Source organism: Rhinoderma darwinii, chromosome 6, assembly GCF_050947455.1.
Source record: "Rhinoderma darwinii isolate aRhiDar2 chromosome 6, aRhiDar2.hap1, whole genome shotgun sequence".
NCBI classification, from domain to species: domain Eukaryota; kingdom Metazoa; phylum Chordata; class Amphibia; order Anura; family Rhinodermatidae; genus Rhinoderma; species Rhinoderma darwinii.
The window spans coordinates 9861203-9875075 of NC_134692.1; the positions used below are offsets into that span (position 1 = coordinate 9861203).

General features: G+C 44.4%; 1 long non-coding RNA gene across 1 annotated transcript in view; it reads right to left on the reverse strand.

Annotated features, from left to right (window-relative positions):
* Positions 1-11498, reverse strand: part of LOC142656164 (uncharacterized) — a 52483-nt gene extending 40985 nt beyond the window's left edge. The window contains exons 1-2 of the long non-coding RNA XR_012849599.1: positions 11378-11498; positions 9704-9818 (exon numbers count right to left, since the gene is read on the reverse strand). This is a non-coding gene — a long non-coding RNA (uncharacterized LOC142656164). The remainder of the gene's footprint in view (positions 1-9703; positions 9819-11377) is intronic.
* Between the last annotated feature and the right edge of the window lie 2375 nt (positions 11499-13873).

A 13873-nucleotide genomic window follows, 5' to 3' on the forward strand; every position in this document is an offset into this window, starting at 1 on the left:
GTGGTATTATTCAGTAACAGTATGGAGGTATTATTCAGTCACTATGTGGTTATGGTGTGGAGGTATTATTCAGTAACAGTATGGGGGTATTATTCAGTCACTATGTGGCTATGGTGTGGTGGTATTATTCAGTAACAGTATGGGGGTATTATTCAGTCACTATGTTGTTATGGTGTGGAGGTATTATTCAGTAACAGTATGAGGGTATTATTCAGTAACAGTATGGGGGTATTATTCAGTCACTCTGTGGTTATGGTGTGGTGGTATTATTCAGTAACAGTATGGGGGTATTATTCAGTCACTGTGGTCATGGTGTGGTGGTATTATTCAGTAACAGTATGGGGGTATTATTCAGTCACTATGTGGTTATGGTGTGGCGGTATTATTCAGTAACAGTATGGGGGTATTATTCAGTAACAGTATGGGGGTATTATTCAGTCACTATGTGGTTATGGTGTGGCGGTATTATTCAGTAACAGTATGGGGGTATTATTCAGTAACAGTATGGGGGTATTATTCAGTCACTATGTGGTTATGGTGTGGCGGTATTATTCAGTAACAGTATGGGGGTATTATTCAGTAACAGTATGGGGGTATTATTCAGTCACTATGTGGTTATGGTGTGGAGGTATTATTCAGTAACAGTATGGGGGTATTATTCAGTCACTATGTGGTTATGGTGTGGAGGTATTATTCAGTAACAGTATGGGGGTATTATTCAGTCACTATGTGGTTATGATGTGGTGGTATTATTCAGTAACAGTATGGGGGTATTATTCAGTCACTATGTGGTTATGGTGTGGTGGTATTATTCAGTAACAGTATGGGGGTATTATTCAGTCACTATGTGGTTATGGTGTGGTGGTATTATTCAGTAACAGTATGGGGGTATTATTCAGTCACTATGTGGTTATGGTGTGGTGGTATTATTCAGTAACAGTATGGGGGTATTATTCAGTCACTATGTGGTTATGGTGTGGTGGTATTATTCAGTAACAGTATGGGGGTATTATTCAGTCACTATGTGGTTATGGTGTGGTGGTATTATTCAGTAACAGTATGGGGGTATTATTCAGTCACTATGTGGTTATGGTGTGGCGGTATTATTCAGTAACAGTATGGTGGTATTATTCAGTCACTATGTGGTTATGGTGTGGAGGTATTATTCAGTAACAGTATGGGTGTATTATTCAGTCACTATGTGGTTATGGTGTGGCGGTATTATTCAGTAACAGTATGGGGTATTATTCAGTCACTATGTGGTTATGGTGTGGCGGTATTATTCAGTAACAGTATGGGTGTATTATTCAGTCACTATGTGGTTATGGTGTGGTGGTATTATTCAGTAACAGTATGGGGATATTATTCAGTCACTATGTGGTTATGGTGTGGTGGTATTATTCAGTATCAGTATGGGGTATTATTCAGTCACTATGTGGTTATGGTGTGGCGGTATTATTCAGTAACAGTATGGGGGTATTATTCAGTCACTATGTGGTTATGGTGTGGCAGTATTATTCAGTAACAGTATGGGGGTATTATTCAGTCACTATGTGGTTATAGTGTGTAGGTATTATTCAGTAACAGTATGGGGGTATTATTCAGTCACTATGTGGTTATGGTGTGGTGGTATTATTCAGTAACAGTATGGAGGTATTATTCAGTCACTATGTGGTTATGGTGTGGAGGTATTATTCAGTAACAGTATGGTGGTATTATTCAGTCACTATGTGGTTATGGTGTGGTGGTATTATTCAGTAACAGTATGGGGGTATTATACAGTCACTATGTGGTTATGGTGTGGTGGTATTATTCAGTATCAGTATGGTGGTATTATTCAGTCACTATGTGGTTATGGTGTGGTGGTATTATTCAGTAACAGTATGGGGGTATTATACAGTCACTATGTGGTTATGGTGTGGTGGTATTAGTCAGTAACAGTATGGGGGTATTATTCAGTCACTATGTGGTTATGGTGTGGCGGTATTATTCAGTAACAGTATGGAGGTATTATTCAGTCACTATGTGGTTATGGTGTGGAGGTATTATTCAGTAACAGTATGGTGGTATTATTCAGTCACTATGATGTTATAGTGTGGTGGTATTATTCAGTAACAGTATGGGGGTATTATTCAGTCACTATGTGGTTATGGTGTGGTGGTATTATTCAGTAACAGTATGGAGGTATTATTCAGTCACTATGTGGTTATGGTGTGGAGGTATTATTCAGTAACAGTATGGGGGTATTATTCAGTCACTATGTGGCTATGGTGTGGTGGTATTATTCAGTAACAGTATGGGGGTATTATTCAGTCACTATGTTGTTATGGTGTGGAGGTATTATTCAGTAACAGTATGGGGGTATTATTCAGTAACAGTATGAGGGTATTATTCAGTAACAGTATGGGGGTATTATTCAGTCACTCTGTGGTTATGGTGTGGTGGTATTATTCAGTAACAGTATGGGGGTATTATTCAGTCACTGTGGTCATGGTGTGGTGGTATTATTCAGTAACAGTATGGGGGTATTATTCAGTCACTATGTGGTTATGGTGTGGCGGTATTATTCAGTAACAGTATGGGGGTATTATTCAGTAACAGTATGGGGGTATTATTCAGTCACTATGTGGTTATGGTGTGGCGGTATTATTCAGTAACAGTATGGGGGTATTATTCAGTAACAGTATGGGGGTATTATTCAGTCACTATGTGGTTATGGTGTGGCGGTATTATTCAGTAACAGTATGGGGGTATTATTCAGTCACTATGTGGTTATGGTGTGGTGGTATTATTCAGTAACAGTATGGGGGTATTATTCAGTCACTATGTGGTTATGGTGTGGCAGTATTATTCAGTAACAGTATGTGGGTATTATTCAGTCACTATGTGGTTATGGTGTGGTGGTATTATTCAGTAACAGTATGGGGGTATTATTCAGTCACTATGTGGTTATGGTGTGGAGGTATTATTCAGTAACAGTATGGGGGTATTATTCAGTCACTATGTGGTTATGGTGTGGAGGTATTATTCAGTAACAGTATGGGGGTATTATTCAGTAACAGTATGGGGGTATTATTCAGTCACTATGTGGTTATGGTGTGGTGGTATTATTCAGTAACAGTATGGTGGTATTATTCAGTCACTATGTGGTTATGGTGTGGCGGTATTATTCAGTAACAGTATGTGGGTATTATTCAGTCACTATGTGGTTATGGTGTGGTGGTATTATTCAGTAACAGTATGGGGGTATTATTCAGGCACTATGTGGTTATGGTGTGGTGGTATTATTCAGTAACAGTATGGGGGTATTATTCAGTCACTATGTGGTTATGATGTGGTGGTATTATTCAGTAACAGTATGGGGGTATTATTCAGTCACTATGTGGTTATGGTGTGGCGGTATTATTCAGTAACAGTATGGGGGTATTATTCAGTCACTATGTGGTTATGATGTGGTAGTATTATTCAGTAACAGTGTGGGTATTATTCAGTAACAGTATGGGGGTATTATTCAGTCACTATGTGATTATGGTGTGTAGGTATTATTCAGTAACAGTATGGGGGTATTATTCAGTAACTATGTGGTTATGGTGTGGTGGTATTATTCAGTAACAGTATGATGGTATTATTCAGTAACAGTATGGGGGTATTATTCAGTCACTATGTGGTTATGGTGTGGTGGTATTATTCAGTAACAGTATGGGGGTATTATTCAGTCATTATGTGGTTATGGTATGGTGGTATTATTCAGTAACAGTATGTGGGTATTATTCAGTCACTATGTGATTATGGTATGGTGGTATTATTCAGTAACAGTATGGGGGTATTATTCAGTCACTATGTGGTTATGGTGTGGTGGTATTATTCAGTAACAGTATGGGGGTATTATTCAGTCACTATGTGGTTATGGTGTGGTGGTATTATTCAGTAACAGTATGGGGGTATTATTCAGTCACTATGTGGTTATGGTGTGGTGGTATTATTCAGTAACAGTATGGGGGTATTATTCAGTCACTATATGGTTATGGTGTGGTGGTATTATTCAGTAACAGTATGGGGGTATTATTCAGTCACTATGTGGTTATGGTGTGGTGGTATTATTCAGTAACAGTATGGGGATATTATTCAGTCACTATGTGGTTATGGTGTGGGGGTATTATGCAGTCACTATGTGGTTATGGTGTGGCGGTATTATTTGGACCCTACATTGTGTTATTATTGCCAATATTGGTCTTATAGTTGTGTCCAGTAACAGTATGGGGCGAAGATTTCATCTGGTATAGTGGTGTATATATAGTGTATGATTTAATAACTATTTGTATATAGATAATTTTTTGGTGTGAGGGGGACATTTGCTTTGGGGTTTGCGACACTCCTGGATGCGCTAGAAATCAGAGCTGTAGTTCTCTGCACACCGCCTTCTGATTTGATTGCATTATTGATACAGTAATTCAGCATTTGGGGCCCGACTTTAACTTTGCCCAGGGCCACACTTGGTCTAAAATCGTCCATGCACGCAGGACCCACCTGTAATATCATATATAAGTTCTTAGATGTGATCGATTACGGTGGATCCTGCATGTCAGACACGCGCAGGACCCTCTGTCACTGAACCCGTCAGTCCCGCAGACCTGACAGGAGCAGGATTTAGAGCTTAGATACAGCTGTTCTATATACAGGTTACAAAGTAGCTGTATCTCAATAAGTATAAATAATTTTTTAATAAAAACTAAATGATAAAGTTGCACCAAATCACATTGATTGACCTTTTTATACAAAAAAATGCCTTTCAGAATGTGAACATAGCCTTTAATTGAGGAATGTGGTCATTTGTTTTCAAAATTGGAATTTCTAAAACCATCAGCCAGAAAAATTCTAAGAATCTCTGACCCGTGGAAGAGATTTTTACTGGTCAGAATCAATCATTGTATTACCACAGACACAATAAAAGTAGTTGTGCTGCTAATTACTCTGTCACCCACATGGGGGACATCACCGAACCACCGAGGATCAGCGCACGTCTCCATATAGCCAAATATAGGAGAAACAGTGACACATAGTGGAGAAAAGCAGAACTGCAGCAGTAATAAAAGAAAACTTTCAAAGAAACTTTTCAGAGCCTCAATTGCTGCCTCTGCTCCGTCCTAGGGAAAAATGGCCATCGATCGGCTGGGTTGTGCCTCTATCCAAGATGCCCGACGCCGTGACAACCAGTGACCACCATGTGCTGGATGGCCCGGATCTCCTAATGGGGAAACTAAGAAGAGAAGGAGCTGGACATTAAGGGCTCGTCCACATAATGCGGAATTGCCATGTTTTTTCCGGATGGAAATTCGGACGGAAAAACCGCAGCAGAATACAAAAGCAGCAAAGTTGGTGAGGTAACAAATCTCATTCACACGCCGCGGAAAAATTCAGAGCAGAAATTGTTCTGTGGTGCGTATTATTCGGACCGCAGCACGTCAACTCCTGCTGTGGAAAGTGTCCAGAATTGCGGCGTTTTTTAGAGGATTGGTCACCATCCCCCAACATTATAAAAAACGCCGCAAAATCTGCACTATTTTCTGCTGTAAAAAACGCAGGAAATAGTGTGTTTTTGCTGCAGCGGAATGTCTGCGTTTTTCAACGGAAATGCTGCAGAAATTCCGTTGTGTGTAAACAAACCCTAAAGGCCCTTTACCACGGACCAATGATTGGAAAATGAGCGATCACATGATTGCTCGTTCATTGGCTGATCACATTGTTTATGCAGCAGAAATTATGATGGACGTCGGCAGCGCCGCTACCTGTGTAAACCTGCGATGTGCTGCCGACATGACGGTATTGTACAGGAACGAGCGATCCGAGTGACAATGTCGTCCCCGTCCTCCCCCCCCCGTACATCACTGATCATTGCTCCTTGTGAAACGAGTGCCGATCAACGAGGCCCAAATCAGACCCTATAATAATAATAATAATAGCAACTTTACTCTACAGAGAATTAGTGACCTGAAGGGAAGAGGTTTCCAGTCAATCATCCGGAACTAAAGCAAATGTGGCCCTAATGTTATCTTCCCTGACCGCTCCGGAACCACGCGCGCAGGAGCCACGAATGTAAAACACAGAGAAGAAAATTATATCATCGAAAACAGCACGGGTGTCATCCTGTACCCCAAGTGTCATCCTGTACCCCAAGTGTCATTATCCTGTACCCCAAGTGTCAGTATCATTATCCTGTACCCCGAGTGTCAGTGTATAATTATCCTGTACCCCAAGTGTCATTATCCTGTACCCCAAGTGTCATTATCCTGTACCCCAAGTGTCAGTGTGTCATCCTGTACCCCAAGTGTCATTATCCTGTACCCCAAGTGTCAGTGTGTCATCCTGTACCCCAAGTGTCATTATCCTGTACCCCAAGTCTCAGTATCATTATCCTGTACCCCGAGTGTCAGTGTATAATTATCCTGTACCCCAAGTGTCATTATCCTGTACCCCAAGTGTCATTATCCTGTACCCCAAGTGTCAGTGTGTCATCCTGTACCCCAAGTGTCATTATCCTGTACCCCAAGTGTCAGTGTGTCATCCTGTACCCCAAGTGTCATTATCCTGTACCCCAAGTCTCAGTATCATTATCCTGTACCCCGAGTGTCAGTGTATAATTATCCTGTACCCCAAGTGTCATTATCCTGTACCCCGAGTGTCAGTGTGTCATTATCCTGTACCACAAGTGTCATTATTCTGTACCCCAAGTGTCTGTGTCATCCTGTAACCCAAGTGTCATTATCCTGTACCCCAAGTGTCAGTGTGTCATCCTGTACCCCAAGTGTCATTATCCTGTACCCCAAGTGTCAGTATCATTATCCTGTACCCCGAGTGTCAGTGTATAATTATCCTGTACCCCAAGTGTCATTATCCTGTACCCCGAGTGTCATTATCCTGTACCCCGAGTGTCAGTGTATAATTATCCTGTACCCCAAGTGTCATTATCCTGTACCCCGAGTGTCAGTGTGTCATTATCCTGTACCCCAAGTGTCATTATCCTGTACCCCAAGTGTCTGTGTCATCCTGTAACCCAAGTGTCATTATCCTGTACCCCAAGTGTCAGTATAATTATCCTGTACCCCAAGTGTCATTATCCTGTACTCCGAGTGTCATTATCCTGTACCCCGAGTGTCAGTGAATAATTATCCTGTACCCCAAGTGTCATTATCCTGTACCCCGAGTGTCATTATCCTGTACCCCAAGTGTCATTATCCTGTACCCCAAGTGTCATTATCCTGTACCCCAAGTGTCATCCTGTACCCCAAGTGTCAGTATCATTATCCTGTACCCCGAGTGTCAGTGTATAATTATCCTGTACCCCAAGTGTCATTATCCTGTACCCCGAGTGTCAGTGTATAATTATCCTGTACCCCAAGTGTCATTATCCTGTACCCCGAGTGTCAGTGTGTCATTATCCTGTATCCCAAGTGTCATTATCCTGTACCCCAAGTGTCATCATCCTGTACCCCAAGTGTCAGTGTATCATTATCCTGTACCCAAAGTGTCAGTGTATCATTATCCTGTACCCAAAGTGTCAGTGTATCATTATCCTGTACCCAGAGTGTCATTATCCTGTACCACGAGTGTCCGTATCATTATCCTGTACCCCGAGTGTCAGTGTCCTGTACCCCGAGTGTCAGTGTCCTGTACCCAGAGTGTCAGTGTCCTGTACCCAGAGTGTCAGTGTCCTGTACCCAGAGTGTCAGTGTCCTGTACCCAAAGTGGCATTATCCTGTACCCAGAGTGTCATTATCCTGTACCCCGAGTGTCATTATCCTGTACCCCGAGTGTCATTATCCTGTACCCCGAGTGTCAGTGTCCTGTACCCCGAGTGTCAGTGTCCTGTACCCCGAGTGTCAGTGTCCTGTACCCCGAGTGTCAGTGTCCTGTACCCCGAGTGTCAGTGTCCTGTACCCCGAGTGTCAGTGTCCTGTACCCCGAGTGTCAGTGTCCTGTACCCCGAGTGTCATTATCCTCTACCCGAGTGTCATTATCCTCTACCCGAGTGTCATTATCCTCTACCCCGAGTGTCATTATCCTCTACCCCGAGTGTCATTATCCTCTACCCCGAGTGTCATTATCCTCTACCCAGAGTGTCATTATCCTCTACCCAGAGTGTCATTATCCTCTACCCAGAGTGTCATTATCCTCTACCCAGAGTGTCATTATCCTCTACCCCGAGTGTCATTATCCTCTACCCCGAGTGTCATTATCCTCTACCCCGAGTGTCATTATCCTCTACCCCGAGTGTCATTATCCTCTACCCCGAGTGTCATTGTCACTATCCTGTACCCCGAGTGCCAGTGTCATTATCCTCTACCCCGAGTGTCATTATCCTCTACCCCGAGTGTCATTATCCTCTACCCTGAGTGTCAGTGTCATTGCTCCAGGACAATCTCAATAGAATGGGTCTTGTGTGTGGTTCGGGGCATCACTATTGAACACCTGAACTTTGACCGACTGGAGGAAACGCTTGTGATATTGAGTCTTTACCTGGCGCTGGTTCATATCTGGTCCTGATACGGGACTTCCTGAGCTTCACACTGCGACTATTATTAACCGAGAGGACGCAGCGCTGAGCGGGCGAGACAAGTCCAGGTCTCATAGACAAGGTGACAGTCACCCGGGGCTCAGGTCACCGAGAGGTAAAGATGGTTATGGCGCCAGTGATGTCCCCTTCCTCTCCTCGGAGCACAGACATACTGTATATACCCCTGTCTGGTATACGCCATTCATCATCTACAAGGCGGTGGCCTCCTGCAGCAGCCGTAGCGACCACTACAAGATATTCACTGTACATTGAGCATCCGCAGGTCACGTGCAAGAATAATGGAGGAGGGGTGCACTACAATAGAAACATCTCCAGTCACTTTGTATCTTATTAGGAAGACGAATAAATAACCACATTAATTCTGAACCTTCCACCTGAGGTAAGAATGAGCCGAGGATTTATCTAATGTCATGAGAAGACCCCAATAATAGACGGGCACTGGTCATCGGGCCACCAGGGGTGGAAAAAAATCCCTGATGGACCCCATTCAAGTCAGTAAAGTCGATCAACATCAGTTTTATATCAGTCATGGATTCATCGTATAATGGGATCTGCAATCGAATATATTTTGCATTTCTCTATCCATTTCAATATCTCTGTTTGCTGTTGGTGAATCAAGGCATTCCTTTTTACATCCAAAGCCTGAAAACCCATAGAGATCCACAGTCTAGACAATCCTCTATGAACTAAATACATCAGTAACACAAATCTGTTTCGTGTTCTGATTCCTCACCATTTCAACATCTTTACTTGCTGTCAGTGAATGGGGAAATTCTGGTTTACATACAGGGGCTGAAAACCAGTTCAGACTTCATATATCTTACAGCTGCAGGTATGTTACAATTGTATCCATTTCTGCTGTGACGTATAAAGAATTGTCTAGACTGGATACAATTGTAACCAACTCTCAGTTGTGAAAAGTATTAAGGTCTGTCCATAGGTTGTGTCTGTTTTTGCAGCTCATCTCCTTTGAAGTAAATGTAGCTAAACTGCAATACTACACAAAACCTGTTGACAGGGGTGGCGCTGTTTCAGAAGAAAGCAGACATTTTTTTTTAATTCTGGACAACCCCTTTATGGCTGATAAGTTTTGATCATTTCAGAAAGTCGGCACAGTCCCGTTCCGCTCACCTCGACAAGCGCTGCCCTCCCGGGTGATGGCCTGTTTACAGACGCTGCAAGACTTCACCTTCTTAAAGTTCTTTATTTTGAACGTGTGACAGTTCTGCCCCTCCAGATCTTCAGGCTGTGAAAAGACGACAAAAAACGGTCAAAATTTATTATACGTAACGGACAAAAACTTCTAACCAACCGCGATCGCCAAGTCACTTTATTGATTCGCTTATCATATTGCAGTTCTAGAACTTTGCAAATACTATAGTATGCACAGATAATGATGTTTTATACTCCAGTCACAACCAAAGCTGCATTAAAAATTCTGCAGGCCACTGCTATACCAACATAGATACACCAAAAGCAGCTAAAGTATTGCATTCTGGAAGATGTAGTTCATTACCCATGACAATGCCTTGTATATACTCTACCTCTGCTACAATTCACGTTATAGGATTTTATTAATAGTCGTCTATTGTTTACTGAACTTTATACAGAGTATATAACGAGCGGAGGTGTCTGGCTGGCCATGCCGTCTTCCTAATGTCCAGCAGAGGGCAGCAAAGTCTTTCCCATAGAAATTCACAATTCTCAAGGCCAAACACAAGTTCAAGGCTGCGCCAATCAGTCACGAATCCTCACGCCACGAAGCGGAATTGTGTGTGGAGATTCCGCAGCGTTTACAGTAGCAGCAAAGTGGATGAGATTTAGAAAATCTCATGTCCACGCTGCGGGGAAAAAACGCAGTGTAAACGTTAATAAATTGACCTGCGGTGCGGAATTTAATTGCGTGTCAATTTTTGCTGCGTTTGTCTTGATTTTCCGTTGCGGGTTTTCTCCATTGAATTCAATGTTGTTCAAAACACGCAACAGAAAGCCAAGCATTGCGACTTTTGCGACGTAAATGCAGCATTTACGCCGCAAAATTCACAATGCCAGAAAAAAAAAAAAATCTTACTTACCCAGAACGCCCTCCATGTGACCACTGCAGCCAATCACAGGCTGCAACATCACCCAAGGAGGCCGGAGCAGACGTCAGAGGAGGGGGGGGGGGGGGGGCAAGTATTAACGGCTTTCTTCCACAGTCAAATTTCCATCTGAAAAATCGCTCCGTAAAGTCCTGCGGGTTCCAGGTCGGACGCGCTGCGTGATTTTTACACCTTGTATCCGTCCTGTGGGAACCCGGACGGGTTTTTATTAACAAATGCGGATCTGCAAATACCGTAGCCGTCCCCAATTGCGGAAGTGCCCATAGACTTCGGCCTCATGCACACGACCGTAAAAACACCCGTTATTGCGGGTCGTTATTACGACCCGCAATAACGGGCTCATAGGCTTCTGTTAGCCACGGGTACCTTCCCGTTTGCTCACGGGAAGGTACCCGTGCCGTTAAAAAAGATAGAACATGCCCTATTTCATGCCGTAATAACGGCACGGGCATCCCATAGAAGTCTATGGGGCTCCCGTAATCATGGGTGGCTGCGTGTGTTCACCCGTGATTACGGGAGCGTTGCGAGGTGAGGCGAGGTCAGGGGACTACCCGGTCTGCAGGCCACAGCCCAGTGGCGTAACTACCGCCGGGACTACAATGAAAACTATGGCAGAGCGGGGAGGTATCTCCCCGCTCTGCCATAAACAAGACATGTATCCCCTATCCTGTAAAAAATAAAAATAAAAGACGTTCATACTTACCGACAACTCTCCAGTCCGGTCTCCCGCCCGTTGCCTTGGTGACGCGTCCCTCTCGACATCCGGGCCGACGTCCTGGATGACGTTTCAGGCCATGTGACCGCTGCAGCCAATCACAGGTCAATCACAGGCTGCAGCGGTCACATGGACTGCCGCGTCATCCAGGGATGTCGGGCTGGATGTGAAGAGAGGGACGCGTCACCAAGACAACGGCCGGTAAGTATGAATTTCTTTAACTTTTATTACAGAAAAGGCTGTCCCTTCTCTCTATCCTGCACTGATAGAGAGAAGGGGCTGCCGATTAGTGCAGTGCTATTTTGCTGCCAAAAACGTGCTCGTAAATACGGGTGGAATACGTGTGACACCGGACCCATATTTACGAGCACGGGTTCGTAAATACTGGTGCAAAACGGGTGGAATACGTGTGACACCGGACCCGTATTTACGCCAGTATTTACGGGTGTGAAAAAATACGGTCGTGTGCATGAGGCCTTCTATGGGGAGTCCGTGCCGCAATCGCAGACAAGAATAGGACATGTTCTATATTTTGTGGAATATTTCTACGGCCCGGACACATCTGTAAATATACGGAAAGATGTCCGTGGCCTAAAGAAATGAATGGGTCCGCAATTTCATCCGTTATTACCTGATCCGTAATTACAGATGAAACCTACGGTCGTGTGCATGGGGCCTTAATCTTACACAGTTTAGTTCATCTGCCCCATTGATTTTGAATGACGGTCACATAATCGCTGTGGAGTCTAAGGGCGGGTTCACACATGGCGGAATTGCACTTAAATTCCGCTGCGGACACTCCGCAGCGTTAATCCGCAGCGGAGCCGTTTCTACATTGACTTTCACTTTAATTTAGCAGTGTTCGTTTACACGATGCGTACAATTCCGCTGCGGAGCAAAGGCTGCGGAGCGGAATTTGGTGTCCGCAGCATGCTCTGTCTGTTGCGGAGCAGTGGCGGACTCATGGCGGAATTTCTCCATTGACTTCAATGGAGATTCAAAGTTCCGCAATGAAGTCCGCAGCTGTCATGCACATGTCATGTGTGCTGCGGATGCGTCTTGCTTTTTTTACTTGACATTTCTTCATTCTGGCTGGACCTATGTATTTCTAGGTCTACAGCCAGACTGAAAGTCAATGGGGCTCCCGTAATGACGGGAGCGTTGCTAGGAGACGTCAGTAAATAGTCACTGTCCAGGGTGCTGAAAGAGTTAAGCGATCGGCAGTAACTGTTTCTGCACCCGGGACAGTGACTACCGATCACAATATACATGTATCTGTAAAAAAAAATGAAGTTCGTACTTACCGAGAACTCCCTGTTTCTGTCTCCAGTCCGGCCTCCCAGGATGACGTTTCAGTGTAAGTGACGGCTGCAGCCAATCACAGGCCAAGCACAGGCTGCAGCGGTCACATGGACTGGCGCGTCATCCAGGGAGGTCGGGCTGGATGCCGAAGGAGGGACGCGTCATAAAGACAACGGGCGGTAAGTATGAATTTCTTTTACTTTCACTAGGGAAAGTGCTGTCCCTTCTCTCTATCCTGCACTGATAGAGAGAAGGGAAGCACTTTTACCGCAGTCCGCAGCAGCTAGTCCGCATCAATTTACTGCACATTTTGTGCAGATCCGCAGCCGTAATCCGCAACCCGGATTAGGTGCGGCATTGATGCGGACAGTTGCGGAGGAATTCCGCCATGTGTGGTCATGCCCTAAGGGTAACGCCACACGGAGCGGCCATGACACAGTCGCAACGCAGCAAACAACCGCACCGGCACCATGTTCAGTGCGGCTGCCAAATACCCCGTTATTGGCCGCGCGTAATTGCAGGTATAATGTCTCATTACCTGCAAAATCATTTGGCCATAAAGGGTATATTAATTAACGGCCGCAGGATTTTGCAGATAAAGTGGCGTTCTACCCGCATTAAGGCGCGGCCAATAACAGGGTATTTGGCAGCCGCACCAAACATAGTGCCGGCGTGGTTGTTGGCCGCGTCGCGACAGTCAGGGCCGCTCCGTGTGGCGTTACCCTCAGCCGGACAATGGAGCTCCACCTCGGAGTCTCTTGCATTCTCAGCAAATCCCTTATTAAAAATTTGGCCATGGAAAAGCGGAGAAACCATCCAAAGAGCCCCCATTACAGCTCTCCAGGGGGTGGTCATCTGCCCTCCCCATACTGAACCGGAGACTAGACCGGAGACTAGAGGATGAATCGAGAATTTATAGTTACGGGACATTTTTTACATTTGGAGGGAAAGGCTTTAAGATAGTTTGTTACAATGTATCAGTGCAGATAAAATGTATCAGTCCGGAGTGCAGGGTGTTTAGTTCACAGAGGATTTTCTAGACTGGATACAATAAGGGTTCGCTCAAGTCCAGTAAACCCTGCGGAATCGCTGTCCGGATTTTCCGTTTGGAAATTTTTCAGCGTTTTCGCAAGAAAAATTGACGTGCTGCAGATTGAGAATCCGCACCACAGGTTAAATTTC